Source organism: Ctenocephalides felis, unplaced genomic scaffold (genome assembly GCF_003426905.1).
Source record: "Ctenocephalides felis isolate EL2017-DRISC unplaced genomic scaffold, ASM342690v1 CF-g0.4_SCAFFOLD_01886, whole genome shotgun sequence".
Lineage (NCBI taxonomy): Eukaryota > Metazoa > Arthropoda > Insecta > Siphonaptera > Pulicidae > Ctenocephalides > Ctenocephalides felis.
In genome coordinates this window covers 69,435,968-69,449,853 of record NW_020538040.1, presented here as the reverse complement: position 1 = coordinate 69,449,853, position 13,886 = coordinate 69,435,968, and positions in this window count along the sequence as shown.

Here is a 13,886-nt window from a genome sequence, read left to right as displayed (position 1 = left end):
GGTAAAAAGGTCCACAACCGATATTTCGAAAACAAGTAAAGTTTAGAATTTTTTAACAATAATATTTGAAAGTAGAGGAAACAAAATGTATAACCAGCCATCACCTTGATTTTTACAAAGTTTCTATCGGGAGATAAACGGCAATGTTTGAAAATCCATAACAAAAGTATTTTGTTTCGTTGTTAGGTTTTTCGGTTGTGCGCACTGTTGTTTAGTTTACGAAACCTTAATATAATTATTAAGTATTCGCCACTTAATTGTTTTATAAGATGTATTGTTAATTTTACATTAGATTTAACCATTTTTTTATATAACTCCTATAAAAGCTTACACATTGGTGGGGTAAAAAGGACCAGCTAAACCTTTACCCTGGCCAAGGTGTAAACAATAAAAATAGTAAACTAGTGGGGTGTATGGCATCGTGCCTTAAAGCAAATTGCTGAAACGTCCCGTACCGTAACGAAATGTTCGAGGAATACTGAATGTTTTCAAATAGATCATTATAAATATTGTAACATTGTCTAATATTTATAAGAATTATATAAACTGAAGTGCAAAGTTAAAATTATTTGTTTAAAGTATATTAGAACTTTAGTCAGAATTAAAAATACGCTTAGTTCTCTCAAAAACTGCCATTTTTTACATATTTAGCTCCATATCTTCGAAATGGCTGGGCCTGCCTTTGCCAAAAACTAATAAACACTTCTCCCAATCATTACTAATTGAATGTTTTTTAGATCATTCAAATCGGATACTCCGTTCTCTCAAAAAGTCGATTTCTATTTTCTGCACTCTTTGCTCCGTATCTCCGAAACGGCTGGACCTGCTTTCGCTAAAAACTAATCAGCTCTTTTCCCTATCAATAGGAATCGAATGTTTTTTGAACCATTCAAATCGGTTGATCCGTGCGCCCGAAAATGTGACTGGAAATTTGTATCCATACATACATACACACACACACACACATCCATTTTTTCTGAAGTATGCCAAAACGTTCAGAAACCTTCAAAACGTCGAGAAATGTAGAAATTTTTAATTTCGATTTTCGGCCCATTACAATAACTTACCCTACGGGAAGTTAATAAAAAAGTAATTTAGGTTTAAAAAAGTAATTTTACAGAATATAATTTAAATTAATAGTTATTTCAACTTTGCTGATTAATATTTCTGACAAAATACTAGATCAAGGTCATATACTGTGTTTTCTTCGTCCTTGTCCGTCCCATTCTGCCTAGCAAAGTTGGAATAACTATTGCCCATGGGGTAAAAATTTCCAGATAAATTTTGGAAAAATAGCAAAAAAACACATTTCTATGATGATGAAGTAGCTCGTACTATTACTGAAGATGGTTAGATAGTTATTTGTGGTGATATAATTGGTTTGGTTTTCACGATATAATTGCTCAATGTCAAATTGGACCTTTGATCCCCGCCCTACCCTATTAAATAATAATAACCTATAACAAAGCAAAAGATATAACTTCGACAAATATATATTATCTTACATTGGGTTCATTACTCACTTTTGAAATACACAAAAAAAACTAATATCTGCATAAATTTCAACTAATTAATTGATTAGTTTAGTACCTTTATCTGAATGATCATATACGTCGTATGTGCAATAAACATTTATGCAGAACAACCAAGCATTGATACAATATATTTAATTATTCATTTTAAAATATGACAAAATCATATTATACAATTTAATCTCCATATTATCAAATTTACCTGATATCCAGCTGTTCCAGGACTATGTCTTCCATCGCAGGGCGTAACTGATCTACTGCCCAGATTAGTAGTATCAGCTGAGCAGTTTAATCCTGCGCCACTGCTGGAAGATGTTCCTGCTGAGCCTTGTGGAGGGGGCGTGCTGGTTACCGGCGTCCAATATTGAGGCGCCACTAACGAACTTGCTCCTAACCCGGATGAAGACTGAGCAGCCACGTGATGAACACTTGTGCTGGGAGAAGCTGGTGACACGGTCCATGACGGGTATGTAAAAATTGTATCAGCCGCCAAATATGCTAGAATTAGATACATTCATGTTAAAATCAAACATTGAATAAAATAATACAATAATAAGGGGTTAATAAGTTTTTACTATTTCGTTTATCATGTACTCTTTGGTCAAATAGGCAATGCCTTAAATAATTTTAACTAGACTTAACAGTATTTTTTAACTCATTATTTTCGCAAAATTATAACATAACTCCGCTTTTTATTCTCAATAATTATAATCATATTTCTAATTATAATTATAATATAAGTATTTCATAATTAAAATTTACCTCAATCATTTTCATAGAATTAAAATACTAACAAAACTATATTTACTCCAAATAATGAAAAGTATCATTATTAACTTATAGCATCCTACTTTTAACTTAATGATTAGCACCATAAATATTTCATATTATTAAATAAATTTTCGTTGGTTTTCACGATATAATTGCTCAAAGTCAAATTGGACCTTTGAGCCCCTTAAATAATAATAATTTATAACAAAGCAAAAGCTTCATAACTTGGACAATTATATATTATCTTACATTGGGTTCATTACTCACTTTTGAAATACACAAAAAAACTAATATCTGCATAAATTTCAACTAATTAATTGATTAGTTTAGTACCTCCACTTGAATGATCATATACGTATATGACAATATACAAACTACAAAAATCATTGCTACTTACAAAAAATCGGCAAGAACTTCCGTGATTGTCCATAAGCCGCAAAAGTAAATAAAAATAGATAAGTTGAAATATATTTGAAATAAAGCTAATTGTAAGTCATTCATTGAAAGGTTCTTTTAATTTAGCAATAACTTCAAATATACATATTTCTCTCAAAAAAGTGAAATTTGCATATCATGCAAAAATGTCAAGTTTTTATTGTTTCAACAGCAATCAACACTACTTAATTTAACATGTCCCATAAGCTGTTTTGTTAAAACCTAATATTTCTTGACAGGCAACCCATCGATTTACCATTCTCCTATGTGAAGGTTTTATATTAGCTTTACGGCTAATAGTTATCATATGATTGAATGTTTTAGCAATGTTCACGAAAGTCAATTTCCACTTATAATGATATTCCATATCATATTGAGATATATAAAATCGGGTGGAAATTTGACATCATAGCCTGATGTAGGGCTTTGGCGGTGGCGAGAACGATCAACAAAACCAGGACTAGGGGGGCGTCCATTAATCACGTGAGCGAGTTTTTAAGGATTTTTGGACCCCCCCTCCCCCTTGGTGATACATGGTGATATTCAAAATTAACCCCCCTCCCCCACCAAACATCACGTGTATTTTTAGTTATGTGAAAAAACTGTAAAATTTTCGATGAAGTAATTTTTTTTTGAAAATGTTTGATTTAAAAAAAACAGTTAAAAATATATACACGTAATATCTTACTATACCCCTGCCTCCCCCACGTGATATTTCGTGATTGTTTGTCAAACCCCCCCTCCCAATAAAAACCTCATGTGATTAATGGACGCCCCCTAGTTGGTGCTAGCCCACCGCCTATTTTAATGTTGTTGTAATTTAATCTTAGCTAAAGACCATTTTTCGAAAGTCATTCTCAAAATATCAAAAATGCAGTTAAATCTAATTGCTTCTTAGAATGCAATTAATAAGATAATATCTTATATAATTTGGAAGTAAACCCACAAAAGTACGGTTATTTTGATCGCGTTGAAATATAAATTGTATTTAACCCTTATCGGTCGGACTTCGGCGATAGGGTCGTAAGTCACCTGGGACGTGACAACGATCAAACCAATCTTTATTAAAAAAAATATAATATTTTCGATGGGCATAATTGGTAGGAAAATCTTGAAAGTGGTTAAAATAATAACTCATTTTTTATGAAAAGAGATTTTGCATATTTACCTAGGCCAGCTACGAAAAAGCTAGTGACCTATTAGGGACAATAATTATATTTCAGTAAATAATTTAACTAAATAGCTTTCGCAAAAATACGAAAAATAAATGTCATAAATAAATAAATTGTTGCATTGCTCTTTATATAAGGTTGTCAAATATCTCCCTTCCGCCTTTTTGTATTATAAACCAAGAGCAAAAAAGCGGAAGGGAGATATTTGACAACCTAATATATTACTTTGTTCCTTATGACTTAAATTAATTTATTATGAATTAAATTATATATATATATATATATATATATATAATAAAGGGTAGTGCTGCCCTAGGGCAGGTCCGTGAGCTGAGTTAAACTCCAACTCGATTCAGGGAAGAAGTAGTGTAAGAGTTTTTCCCATTTCCATTTCACACCGCAGTGCCCGAGACGGGTTATTTTCAATTGGAAACATATTTTGATCTATATTTTCAATTGAAAATGGACATCGCGCTGCCCGATGTCAGGTTGCCAGAGCGGGGAATCGAACCCTGTCCATACAAAGTCAACGCGTTAACGATCTTGGCTACGGCGAACCCTATATATATATATATAGTATAAAAAAGTAATCAGGATAAATTTGCAATAGCCTGTTATATAGCTGTAAGTTGAATGTGAGTCGGCCTTACGAACAAAAAGTCCGTCATTACAACGAGATACCAATATTGAACATTCTCTCAAATACAGTTAAAATATATAATTACATTTTAGTGACAAAATCTACTTATGATTTGTGCCCTTAAAGTTCATAATTAGATAATTGTGACTCACGCGAAGACTGCGGCGAAAGATTTTTGCACGATCGTCCATGAGCCGCCGAAGTCGTAGAATAAGGTAGGCTGCGCGACGAACTCCTCCCGGAGCTGTGACTCTGGTACCTGTCAGGGCCGATCATGCCGACGCTGCTTATCGACCTGGGACTACCAGGAGACAACTGCTGCGTGGACGTGGGCGGCAAGAACCAGCCGTAGCCAGCCGACGAGGACGCTGATGAAGATATATCACGTTGATGATGATACATGCTTGGGACTGGAATTTTTGTATTAAACATACATACAAACTGTTTATAGAGAATATTAGCGAATCGTAAACGCTTAAGTGTGGCATTGCAGGGTAGGGCGGGGCTAGTTGAGCAAATTTTTACTTAAACGGATGTAGCTCCTCAATAAATTGTTAATGGATTTGTTGTTTTGTTGTTTATCGCTTAACAAAAGTGTTAATACTATTTTTTAAATTTAAAATTTAAAATTTAAAAGCTACAGCTATTTAAATGCAAAAAGTCAAGTATGCTCAATGTACCCCATAGGTGGGGCAAGTTGAGCACTAAGAAAGTATAATGAAATCATAGGTTCAATGTCGGTTAGTGATGAAATAAAATAAGTTTTTAATAACCAGTTCTATATTTATATTCTATATTGACAGAGAAAACAAAACTTAATTTTCTTTGAATAATTAACCAAAAGTAGAATCAACAAAACAATATCGTATCTTAGGAATTATTTTACCATTATATTCAGTATTTTAGTTTAAAATCATTATTTCTTTATATTATTTCTCATAGACTTAGCTTAAATCTTAAAAATAATAATTAATTTCTGGAAGTCAATGGTAATTGTCTTAGTGACAGAACTCAACTAACCCCAACTCGGAATTTTAAAATAAAAGTGAGTTTATAAAAAAACCGTGAGAATTATACCCAGAATCTCTGTGCATATTAAAAGTACTATAATTATATGGAAAAATAAAATTTACCTGATTAAAAATAAATAACATTTGACTAAACTAGACAAAAACTCGCGATGAATGACTTTTTTACTTTTTGGTCTCAAAATAAACAAAACGGCCGTAAGCCTCACTCATTTGTCAAGCGGCCACTAGCGATCGCGGGATGTTTATTTCTCCCAAACTTCTATCTTTTCGCCATATAATGCCTAAACGAACGGTGAATAGTTTTCGAGATATTTCGATTGCTCAACTTGCCTCTATGCTCAACTAGCCCCGCCCTACCCTACCTTATAGCAAAGTGCTATAACAAACATTATTTAAAGAATGATTGTTTGTATCTGTCATAAAATTTTAAAAATTGCTTAAAAAAATTGAAATATGTATTTTAAAGTTTATAATCTTCAATTATTTCTACTTCAATTTTGTTTATCAAGTTTCAAATAACGTTAAGAAAATAATAAAAAACGTTTCATAATTTTACGAAAAGAATAAACAATATTCTAAATTTAAAAACTATTTTATAACGGGGCGGAACCTTAAGTGTATACAAAAATGTTATTGTAAACTATGTTTTAAACTTGTAAACTATGTTTTATGCGATAAGTAAAATCGTTTATTGTGTATGTTATATGTAATTTATATTGGAAAGAAACCTCAATTAAAGTAATTTAGTAAATTTAGAAATTTACAAAATTGAATAAACAAATTATTGCTTATTGTTAAATTCTCTATAATGTTTTCTCAGTTTATGCGAAACGATTCGTGTAAAAAATGTACTCCTATAACGTCAGTACTTTAATATTTATGAATAAGTAATTTGATTAGTTCTGTAAAAAATATGACAAAAATGTATCTAAAAATAAATAAATAAATGCGTCCATATTTAATACATACACAGATATATATATATATATATATATATATATATATATATATATATATATATATATATTAGGGTGGTCCTTAATATGGGAATTTTCGAATTTCCTTGCTCCCAAGGGCTCAAATGGTTCCAAGTTTTAGCTCTTAATATTGTCTTTTAGATAGAGCGCAATTCAATCAAAGTTTTGTATGGAAATAGCATGAAAAAATTTCAAAAAGTCTGCAAGGCGTCGAATTTTCAATAAAAAATGACACAAATTTTTACCTTTAATTCATTTGTCGCTAAGTTATACCTAAAAATTTTTTTTTTGAATTTTCAATTTTTTTCCATGCTATTTCCATACGAAGTTTGATTGAATTGCGCACTATCTAAAAGTTAATATTAAGAGCTAAAACTTTCAGAGAATTGTTTTTTATCAATTTGGAACCATTTGAGCTCTTGGGAGTAAGTAAATTTGAAAATGTTCATATTAAGAACCACCCTAATATATATATATATATATATATATATAATATATATATATAAGACTACTCGTAGAATTAAAAAAATAATTAATATTAGCAATTCTTCATTTATACATTTCGACACTTGAATCGTGTCGTCCCAAATTTTAAACAGAAATAAATACGATCTTTTCAGTTTGAAATTTTTTTCCTATTACATTATGTCATTAATGGAATATGGAGAATAATTTTTTGATGGAAAAAATCAGTTTAATTTGTTTTTAGCATTTTTGAAAAACTAATGCAAGCAATTAATTTTTTCAAAACTTTAGTGTATTTTACAGAAAAACCATTTAAAATGCAAAATTCAATCAGTTAAATTCGAACATACCATATAAAAAATCTATTTTATGAAAAATAATAATTTCAGAGAATTGTTTTTTATCAATTTGGAACCATTTGAACCCTTGGGAGTAAGTAAATTTGAAAATGTTCATATTAAGAACTTTAGTGTATTTAACAGAAAAACCATATTAAGAACTTTAGTGTATTTTACATAAAAACCATTTAAAATGCAAAATTCAATCAGTTAAATTCGAACACAACAATATAAAAAATCTATTTTATGAAAAACATAATGCCAATTAATATTATTAATTTGATTCATATTCACCTCCATCTGGACGTTCTTTAGCATCCAGAAAAGCTTTGGCAAATGGATTATATTTGATTTTCAGTCCCGTGACCTCTTCGTTTTGATAGGCGGTGACGGCGATGAATCGCGTCTCTGGAAACGGCCTTGTCTCCACCGTACGGGGATCCGCCCCGACTCGAACCAGATGCACCCGAGGCTCGTACTTGTGAAGTGAATTTAGCATTATTTGACCATTACTATTCGAAGATTTATTTGTAAGTTTAACTTTCGCAAAACTTATTGGTTCTTTTGTCCAATGCGCTCCAAAATTTGGAGACTCAGGATGAATGTAGATTGGATTTGCCGGCGGCGCTTCTGCCTTACCACCTGGTACCTACATATTAATGTTAAAAGTTAAAAAATTGACTGTACCTTCGTTTATAAATATTATTTGAATAATAATAAATATTCTTTCATTTATAAGTTTTATTCAAATAATTAATAAATATCAAATCGTTATGTTCAGAGTTTCATTTCAGATACATTCAATACTCTTGGTATATATATATATGTGTATATATATATATATGTATGTACAATAATATTTAACATAGCACACAGTGTCAATACATCTATTTAAATAAATACGAAAATATATCAGCATTCAAGCAATATCAATATTATATTAGGTATACCATAAATATACAGTCATATAAGTAATACACAAAACATAATAAAGTTAATTTAATAAAGTGAATTTACAAAATATTCAATGTCAATCAATAATAAAAATGTAAATTTCAGTTTCTACAAAAATTCCAAGAACAACCTATCTCTATAATTCTGATTCATAGCGGAAGAATAAATGATAGAAATCCGTGCCACTAAAAGTTTTTTCCCTGTCGATTAGTTTGAACATTTGCACCTATCTTTCTCAACTAATAAATATAGCTTTCTGAGACTTTAACGTGAAAAATATAATTTGACCAACGTAAATACTTTTTGGCAATGTTGCAAACTCAGGTAAATAGATTTGATTTATAATACATAAAGATCATTTCAGAATATATTGCAACCATCTTTGTTAACAATAAGCAGGCTATTTATTATGACTGAATTATGAATATGGTAGTTTTTTTGGTATAGGTAAATATAAAATCTAATGAATAAATAAATATAACTAGAGGTGCATGGCATCGTGCCTAAAGACAAAAAAAAATCTGTAAAATTTTAACTATTTTTCGAAGAAATATTCAAGCGGGTAAGAGCCGCATCGCAGTCTAACGGATAAACATTGGTACGGAGCCCATAGAAGTGTAAGCAAAATTCGTACTTATTATTAAAATCTCTATAAAACCTCTGATAATTTGACATGCATATGCCTAATGATCATTTTTTACCGCCAAATAGCATTTTTTACTTTTTTCACCCGATCTTTGAAACCGCTAGACATGCCTTTTAAAAAAAATTAAACGGTACTTTAATTTCTCAATACCAATAAAGTGTTTTTTGAATTATTCAAATCGAACGCTCAGTTCTCTCAAAAACTGAATTTCCATTTTTTACTTTTTTTGCCCTGAATATTCGAAACGGCTAGACTTGTCTTTGCAAACACTAATCAGCACGTCTCCTTATCAATACAAATCGAGTGTTTTTTGAATTATTCAAATCGGTTCATCGGTGTTCCCGAAATCGTCGACGAAAATTTGCATCCACACACACACCCACATCCACACACACATCCATCATTTCTAAGGTATGCCAAAATGTTCAAAAACCTTTGAAACGCAAAGATATATTGAAATTTTCATTTTCGATTTTTTTGCGATTACTATAACTTACCCTACGGGAAGTTAAAAAATATAATAAAACCCTACGAGAAGTTAATAAATCAAACGATCCAAAGATTTCTTAATGTTCGTCGCAAATGTAGAAATGCTCCCGATTTGTGCAAATTATCAGGAAGCATTTAGTATAACTAATTTTCAATATGTAAATACGACGTCAATAATCAATCCATCTAAGAATATATCATCATTATTTATATCCATTCATCGCTTTTCGCGCATTCAACATACCGGACGTAAATATTATACAAAGTACATTTCTTAAAGCAAACCTAAACCTATCAATGTCTATTTGGAAATATTAATGCAATAGATGTGTTATTGCATTGCAATTAAATAATAGCAATATGCAATTAACTCGCAAAGTTCGACATATTCACATGACCCTTTCCTACTTGTTGGCGCAGATAATCATTTGAGTTTTACAACACCCCTCAATAAAATTGATATAATAAAAATACATTTATTATATTGTAATCATAAAGCAGCAAGAATAAATTTAACAAAAACTAATAGGCGGCCATGATTCGCAAAAAGCAGAGTGAAACACAGTCCAGCTTTGTCGGTGCCGAGAATTAAAGGCATCAATTAATTTTTCTTTGAATTGCACATATAATTTATACAGTAGTGAAATACAGTAAACTTTTTTGGCAATAATGAATTTATATGCTTTCAATACGCATACTATATGATACATTTAAAGTTGAGACAGATTTCATATCGTAAAGATAAAGTGCTCAAATATAAACGTGTACTATCTTACACAAGTTAATCTGTCCGTTATTAAAAGAATCGTGTTGAATGAATTAGGAATAATATTGATTATTCTTAGAATGGATGAAATATTCAAACTCACGCCCTGCGTTAGATGAACAGATCTTATGAATAAAAATAAAAAATTATATGTAACATATTAATTGTAATAATTCAATGTTAAACTTATTATACGAGTAACCACTGAACTACGTTGGTGATCATCATCATCTCATTTCTTTTTCAGACAATTATTACATCTATTAATATCATTATCACACATCATTAGTTTATTATAGAAATTCGCCAAATATATAAAAAAATCAATAAAAAAATTAACGAATGCTTCATAACAAAAATAATAATGTTTTAAATCACGCTTTTACTAGTTAATACTCTTATTATCGTGGTTTTAGTACTATTATTAACTTCCCGTAGGGTAAGTTATTGTAATGGGCTGAAAATCGAAATTGAAAATTATTACATTTCTCGACGTTTTGAAGGTTTCTGAACAATTTCGTTACAATATTTATAATAATCTATTTGAAAACATTTCGTTACAGTACGGGAAGTTCCAGCAATTTGCATTAAGGCACGATGCCATACACCCTACTGCACTTTATTTAATACACTTAGTCATACACAAATATGAAGAGCAAAAAGGCGGCAGATGAAAACTTCGTAATATAGTAGAAAAATCGAAAAACACATAAGAAAAATTAAAAGTGCAGTTTTGGTATATATTTCATAAATCAGAGAGTTAAAACGATATTCACATTTGGCCAGTTGATTGTCCTATATGCGTTTATCAATCATCAGACCACACTCTGAATTTACGAATTACATACTTACTAATTTATTCATATCTATTCAAATAAGATTCTTAAATTATAGATTGCTTGAATTATAAATGACTAGTATAGTATACTAGTATATATCTTGAATAAAGGAACAAAGACATCTCATAATTTCTAACTCAAAATGCAATCTTTCTGTCGATTACCAACAACATCACTCAATTACTATTTTTTTACTAATTTAAGAAATTTTAATTTAGACGTGATCAAAACTTGTTTCCTCTGGCCATATATCATTATGTTCAAAATAATTCGTATCATCAAACTTAGTTTTTATGCAAATTTTTGCATAATATCAACATGCAATATATTGATTTGTAGTCTGATAATATCAGTTGAGTATTTATAAAATTAAATTGTTGAAAAAACTAAGGGGAAGCGCAACATTTTTTTTTATTACAACAGGAATCGCAGTGCAAAAAATCCACAGTTGTAATCCACTGTGTTACGGTATTCAAAAATATGACGGATCAAAAAAAAATAATTTCCGAATATACTCTATAAACTGTATTATACATAGTATTATATTTGTTATATTTGACAAAAAATCTGATTTAATGTCATTAAACTATTTGTAAGCAGTATGGTATGTTACTACATATTGCCAATCTATTATAATATATACATATATATATATATATATACATATATATATTCTTTTTGTATAATGTAAAAAATAAATAAAAAATGCGGTAGATCCAATGATACAGCTATGACTGATGGAGAGGGAAGCAGATGCGTAACAAAAAGACATCATTTGGGTTACGCAATACCTTTTGGCATGCAAAATTTACAATGACTTTACACATTTGTTAAAAAATTTCTTCATTGTATAATATTATACACTACAGAAGATTAATGAACACTATTTGTGAATAAGCTTTTCAAATAAAAAAATCAAACACGAAATTAAACTCATAGACTAGACAAATTGTATCAAAATTATACTACGAACTATTTTAGTAATATCAGTACATAGCACTAAAAAGTATTGAAGTAGTATTCATAAATATAAAGGTAGTACAACAATATTTATTCCTAAATTATTGATCTTTTTATACAATATTTAAGATTTGAGTTTATTCTGCAAAATTTCCTAAAATTTACATTTAAGGGCCCCGCTAGGACATGTAGACCTAGAAGCAGTAGTAAGCGCAAATAGAAATAATGAAATATATTCAAAATTCTTATATTAAATACGTCGTCAATTAATGATTATACAAAGTAAGTTATTACATGGGCTGATTGATAAAAATATTTGAACGTGAAAGATTAAATGGTTCTGGGAAATTTGAAACGCTCTAGCCAAGAAAAAGCTAAAATAAATAATAAAAGTACACAAACTCGCATAACTAATAAAAATGCACATCTTGTTCAACTAAATGACTATGAAACCTCGCTTCACTAGCATAATTAGATTAAGAACTTGTAAGACGACTATACGCTATTAAAAATAATTATATACACAGATAGAGTTTTCTTATTGATGTCTTGCCATTTTTGCAAATTGCCGTTATAAGAGCTACTGGAATTACGCTATTACTGCAGCAAAAATTATGTCGAAAAGAATATAAAAAAGGTGTGCTGCTTAAATGATTTATATAGGAAAAGATTCGTATTTAAATATAAATTTCATAAATCTGTAAAGGGCAACTACTAGATATCTCTTATCATTCGTTATTTATTCCTAAATAGCTATTTTTTAAAACACGAGTTTTCAATTTATCTGTTTCTATTTATCGAATTGCATATGCTTATTAATAATTAAAAGTAATATATTATTCGATTCGCTTGGTGTGGAAGCTTTTAATACTCTTTAGACCAATGACTACGATGCGGGCGCGTAAAACTTACAGTTCTTTCGAAATGAAGAAAAATTCTCAAGAAAACTGTATGAAAACTCTTACACGTTGCCAATTTATATATTTTTAATTTTATCGCAAATATTTCCTCGAAAAACTTAAAAAAATATTTTACTAAAAACAAAAAAAATGAAAGTAATATTACATTACTAAAAAACACTAAAAATTAATTTTTTACTCATAAAGATCATAAGTAACCACTAAATTTTTGTAGTGAAATGATTGTTAAGGGAAGAGTTTCAATATGTAGATATAATATATAGGTAACCAACAGGTAAAGCGTGTTATGCGAATCCGTTTCATACGGGACCAAGAACTACTACAAAAAGGGGGGTTACGTTACAAGAATTAAAATAAAAACGTGCTACATATCATGATTTTATAATACATATTGTTATATTTATTAATTTTTTAATATACATTACATGAATTAAAATTTTTTTGTCATAACTAACAAGTAAGTGCTATCCAACCCAATCGTTTTTTGTACTCAATTTTTTGTACTACCTTCAGATTCGTGTATTATTTTTTGCAAAAAAAAAATATTTGCTATTAATTGCTTTTAGCAAAATGGTATGTATATATTTAGGACGTGCAAAGTTATCTTTATTAAATTATGCTTGTTTTATTTAAAGGATCTTTGTTTAAGAAATATGAAATACATTGTTCGGATAACCCTAGATTTTTTTCGATAGAACGTACGCGCTCGAATAATAAATATCAAATTAGTTATCTACTGCACTAGTTTCATCACATTTATTGGGCTATTTCACGGTGCTTTTACTACTTTTAGATTAGATAAATTTTGATTTTCATAGGTTTTACTATATTTTTTTATTTTATTAGAGTTTTGCTCAATTACCAAGCTGTGTTATAGCAAACCCGGGCTTTAAAAGTACCGTGTTATGAGGGGGCTGGTATCGATTCTTAAACCGTGTTAGAGCGAATACG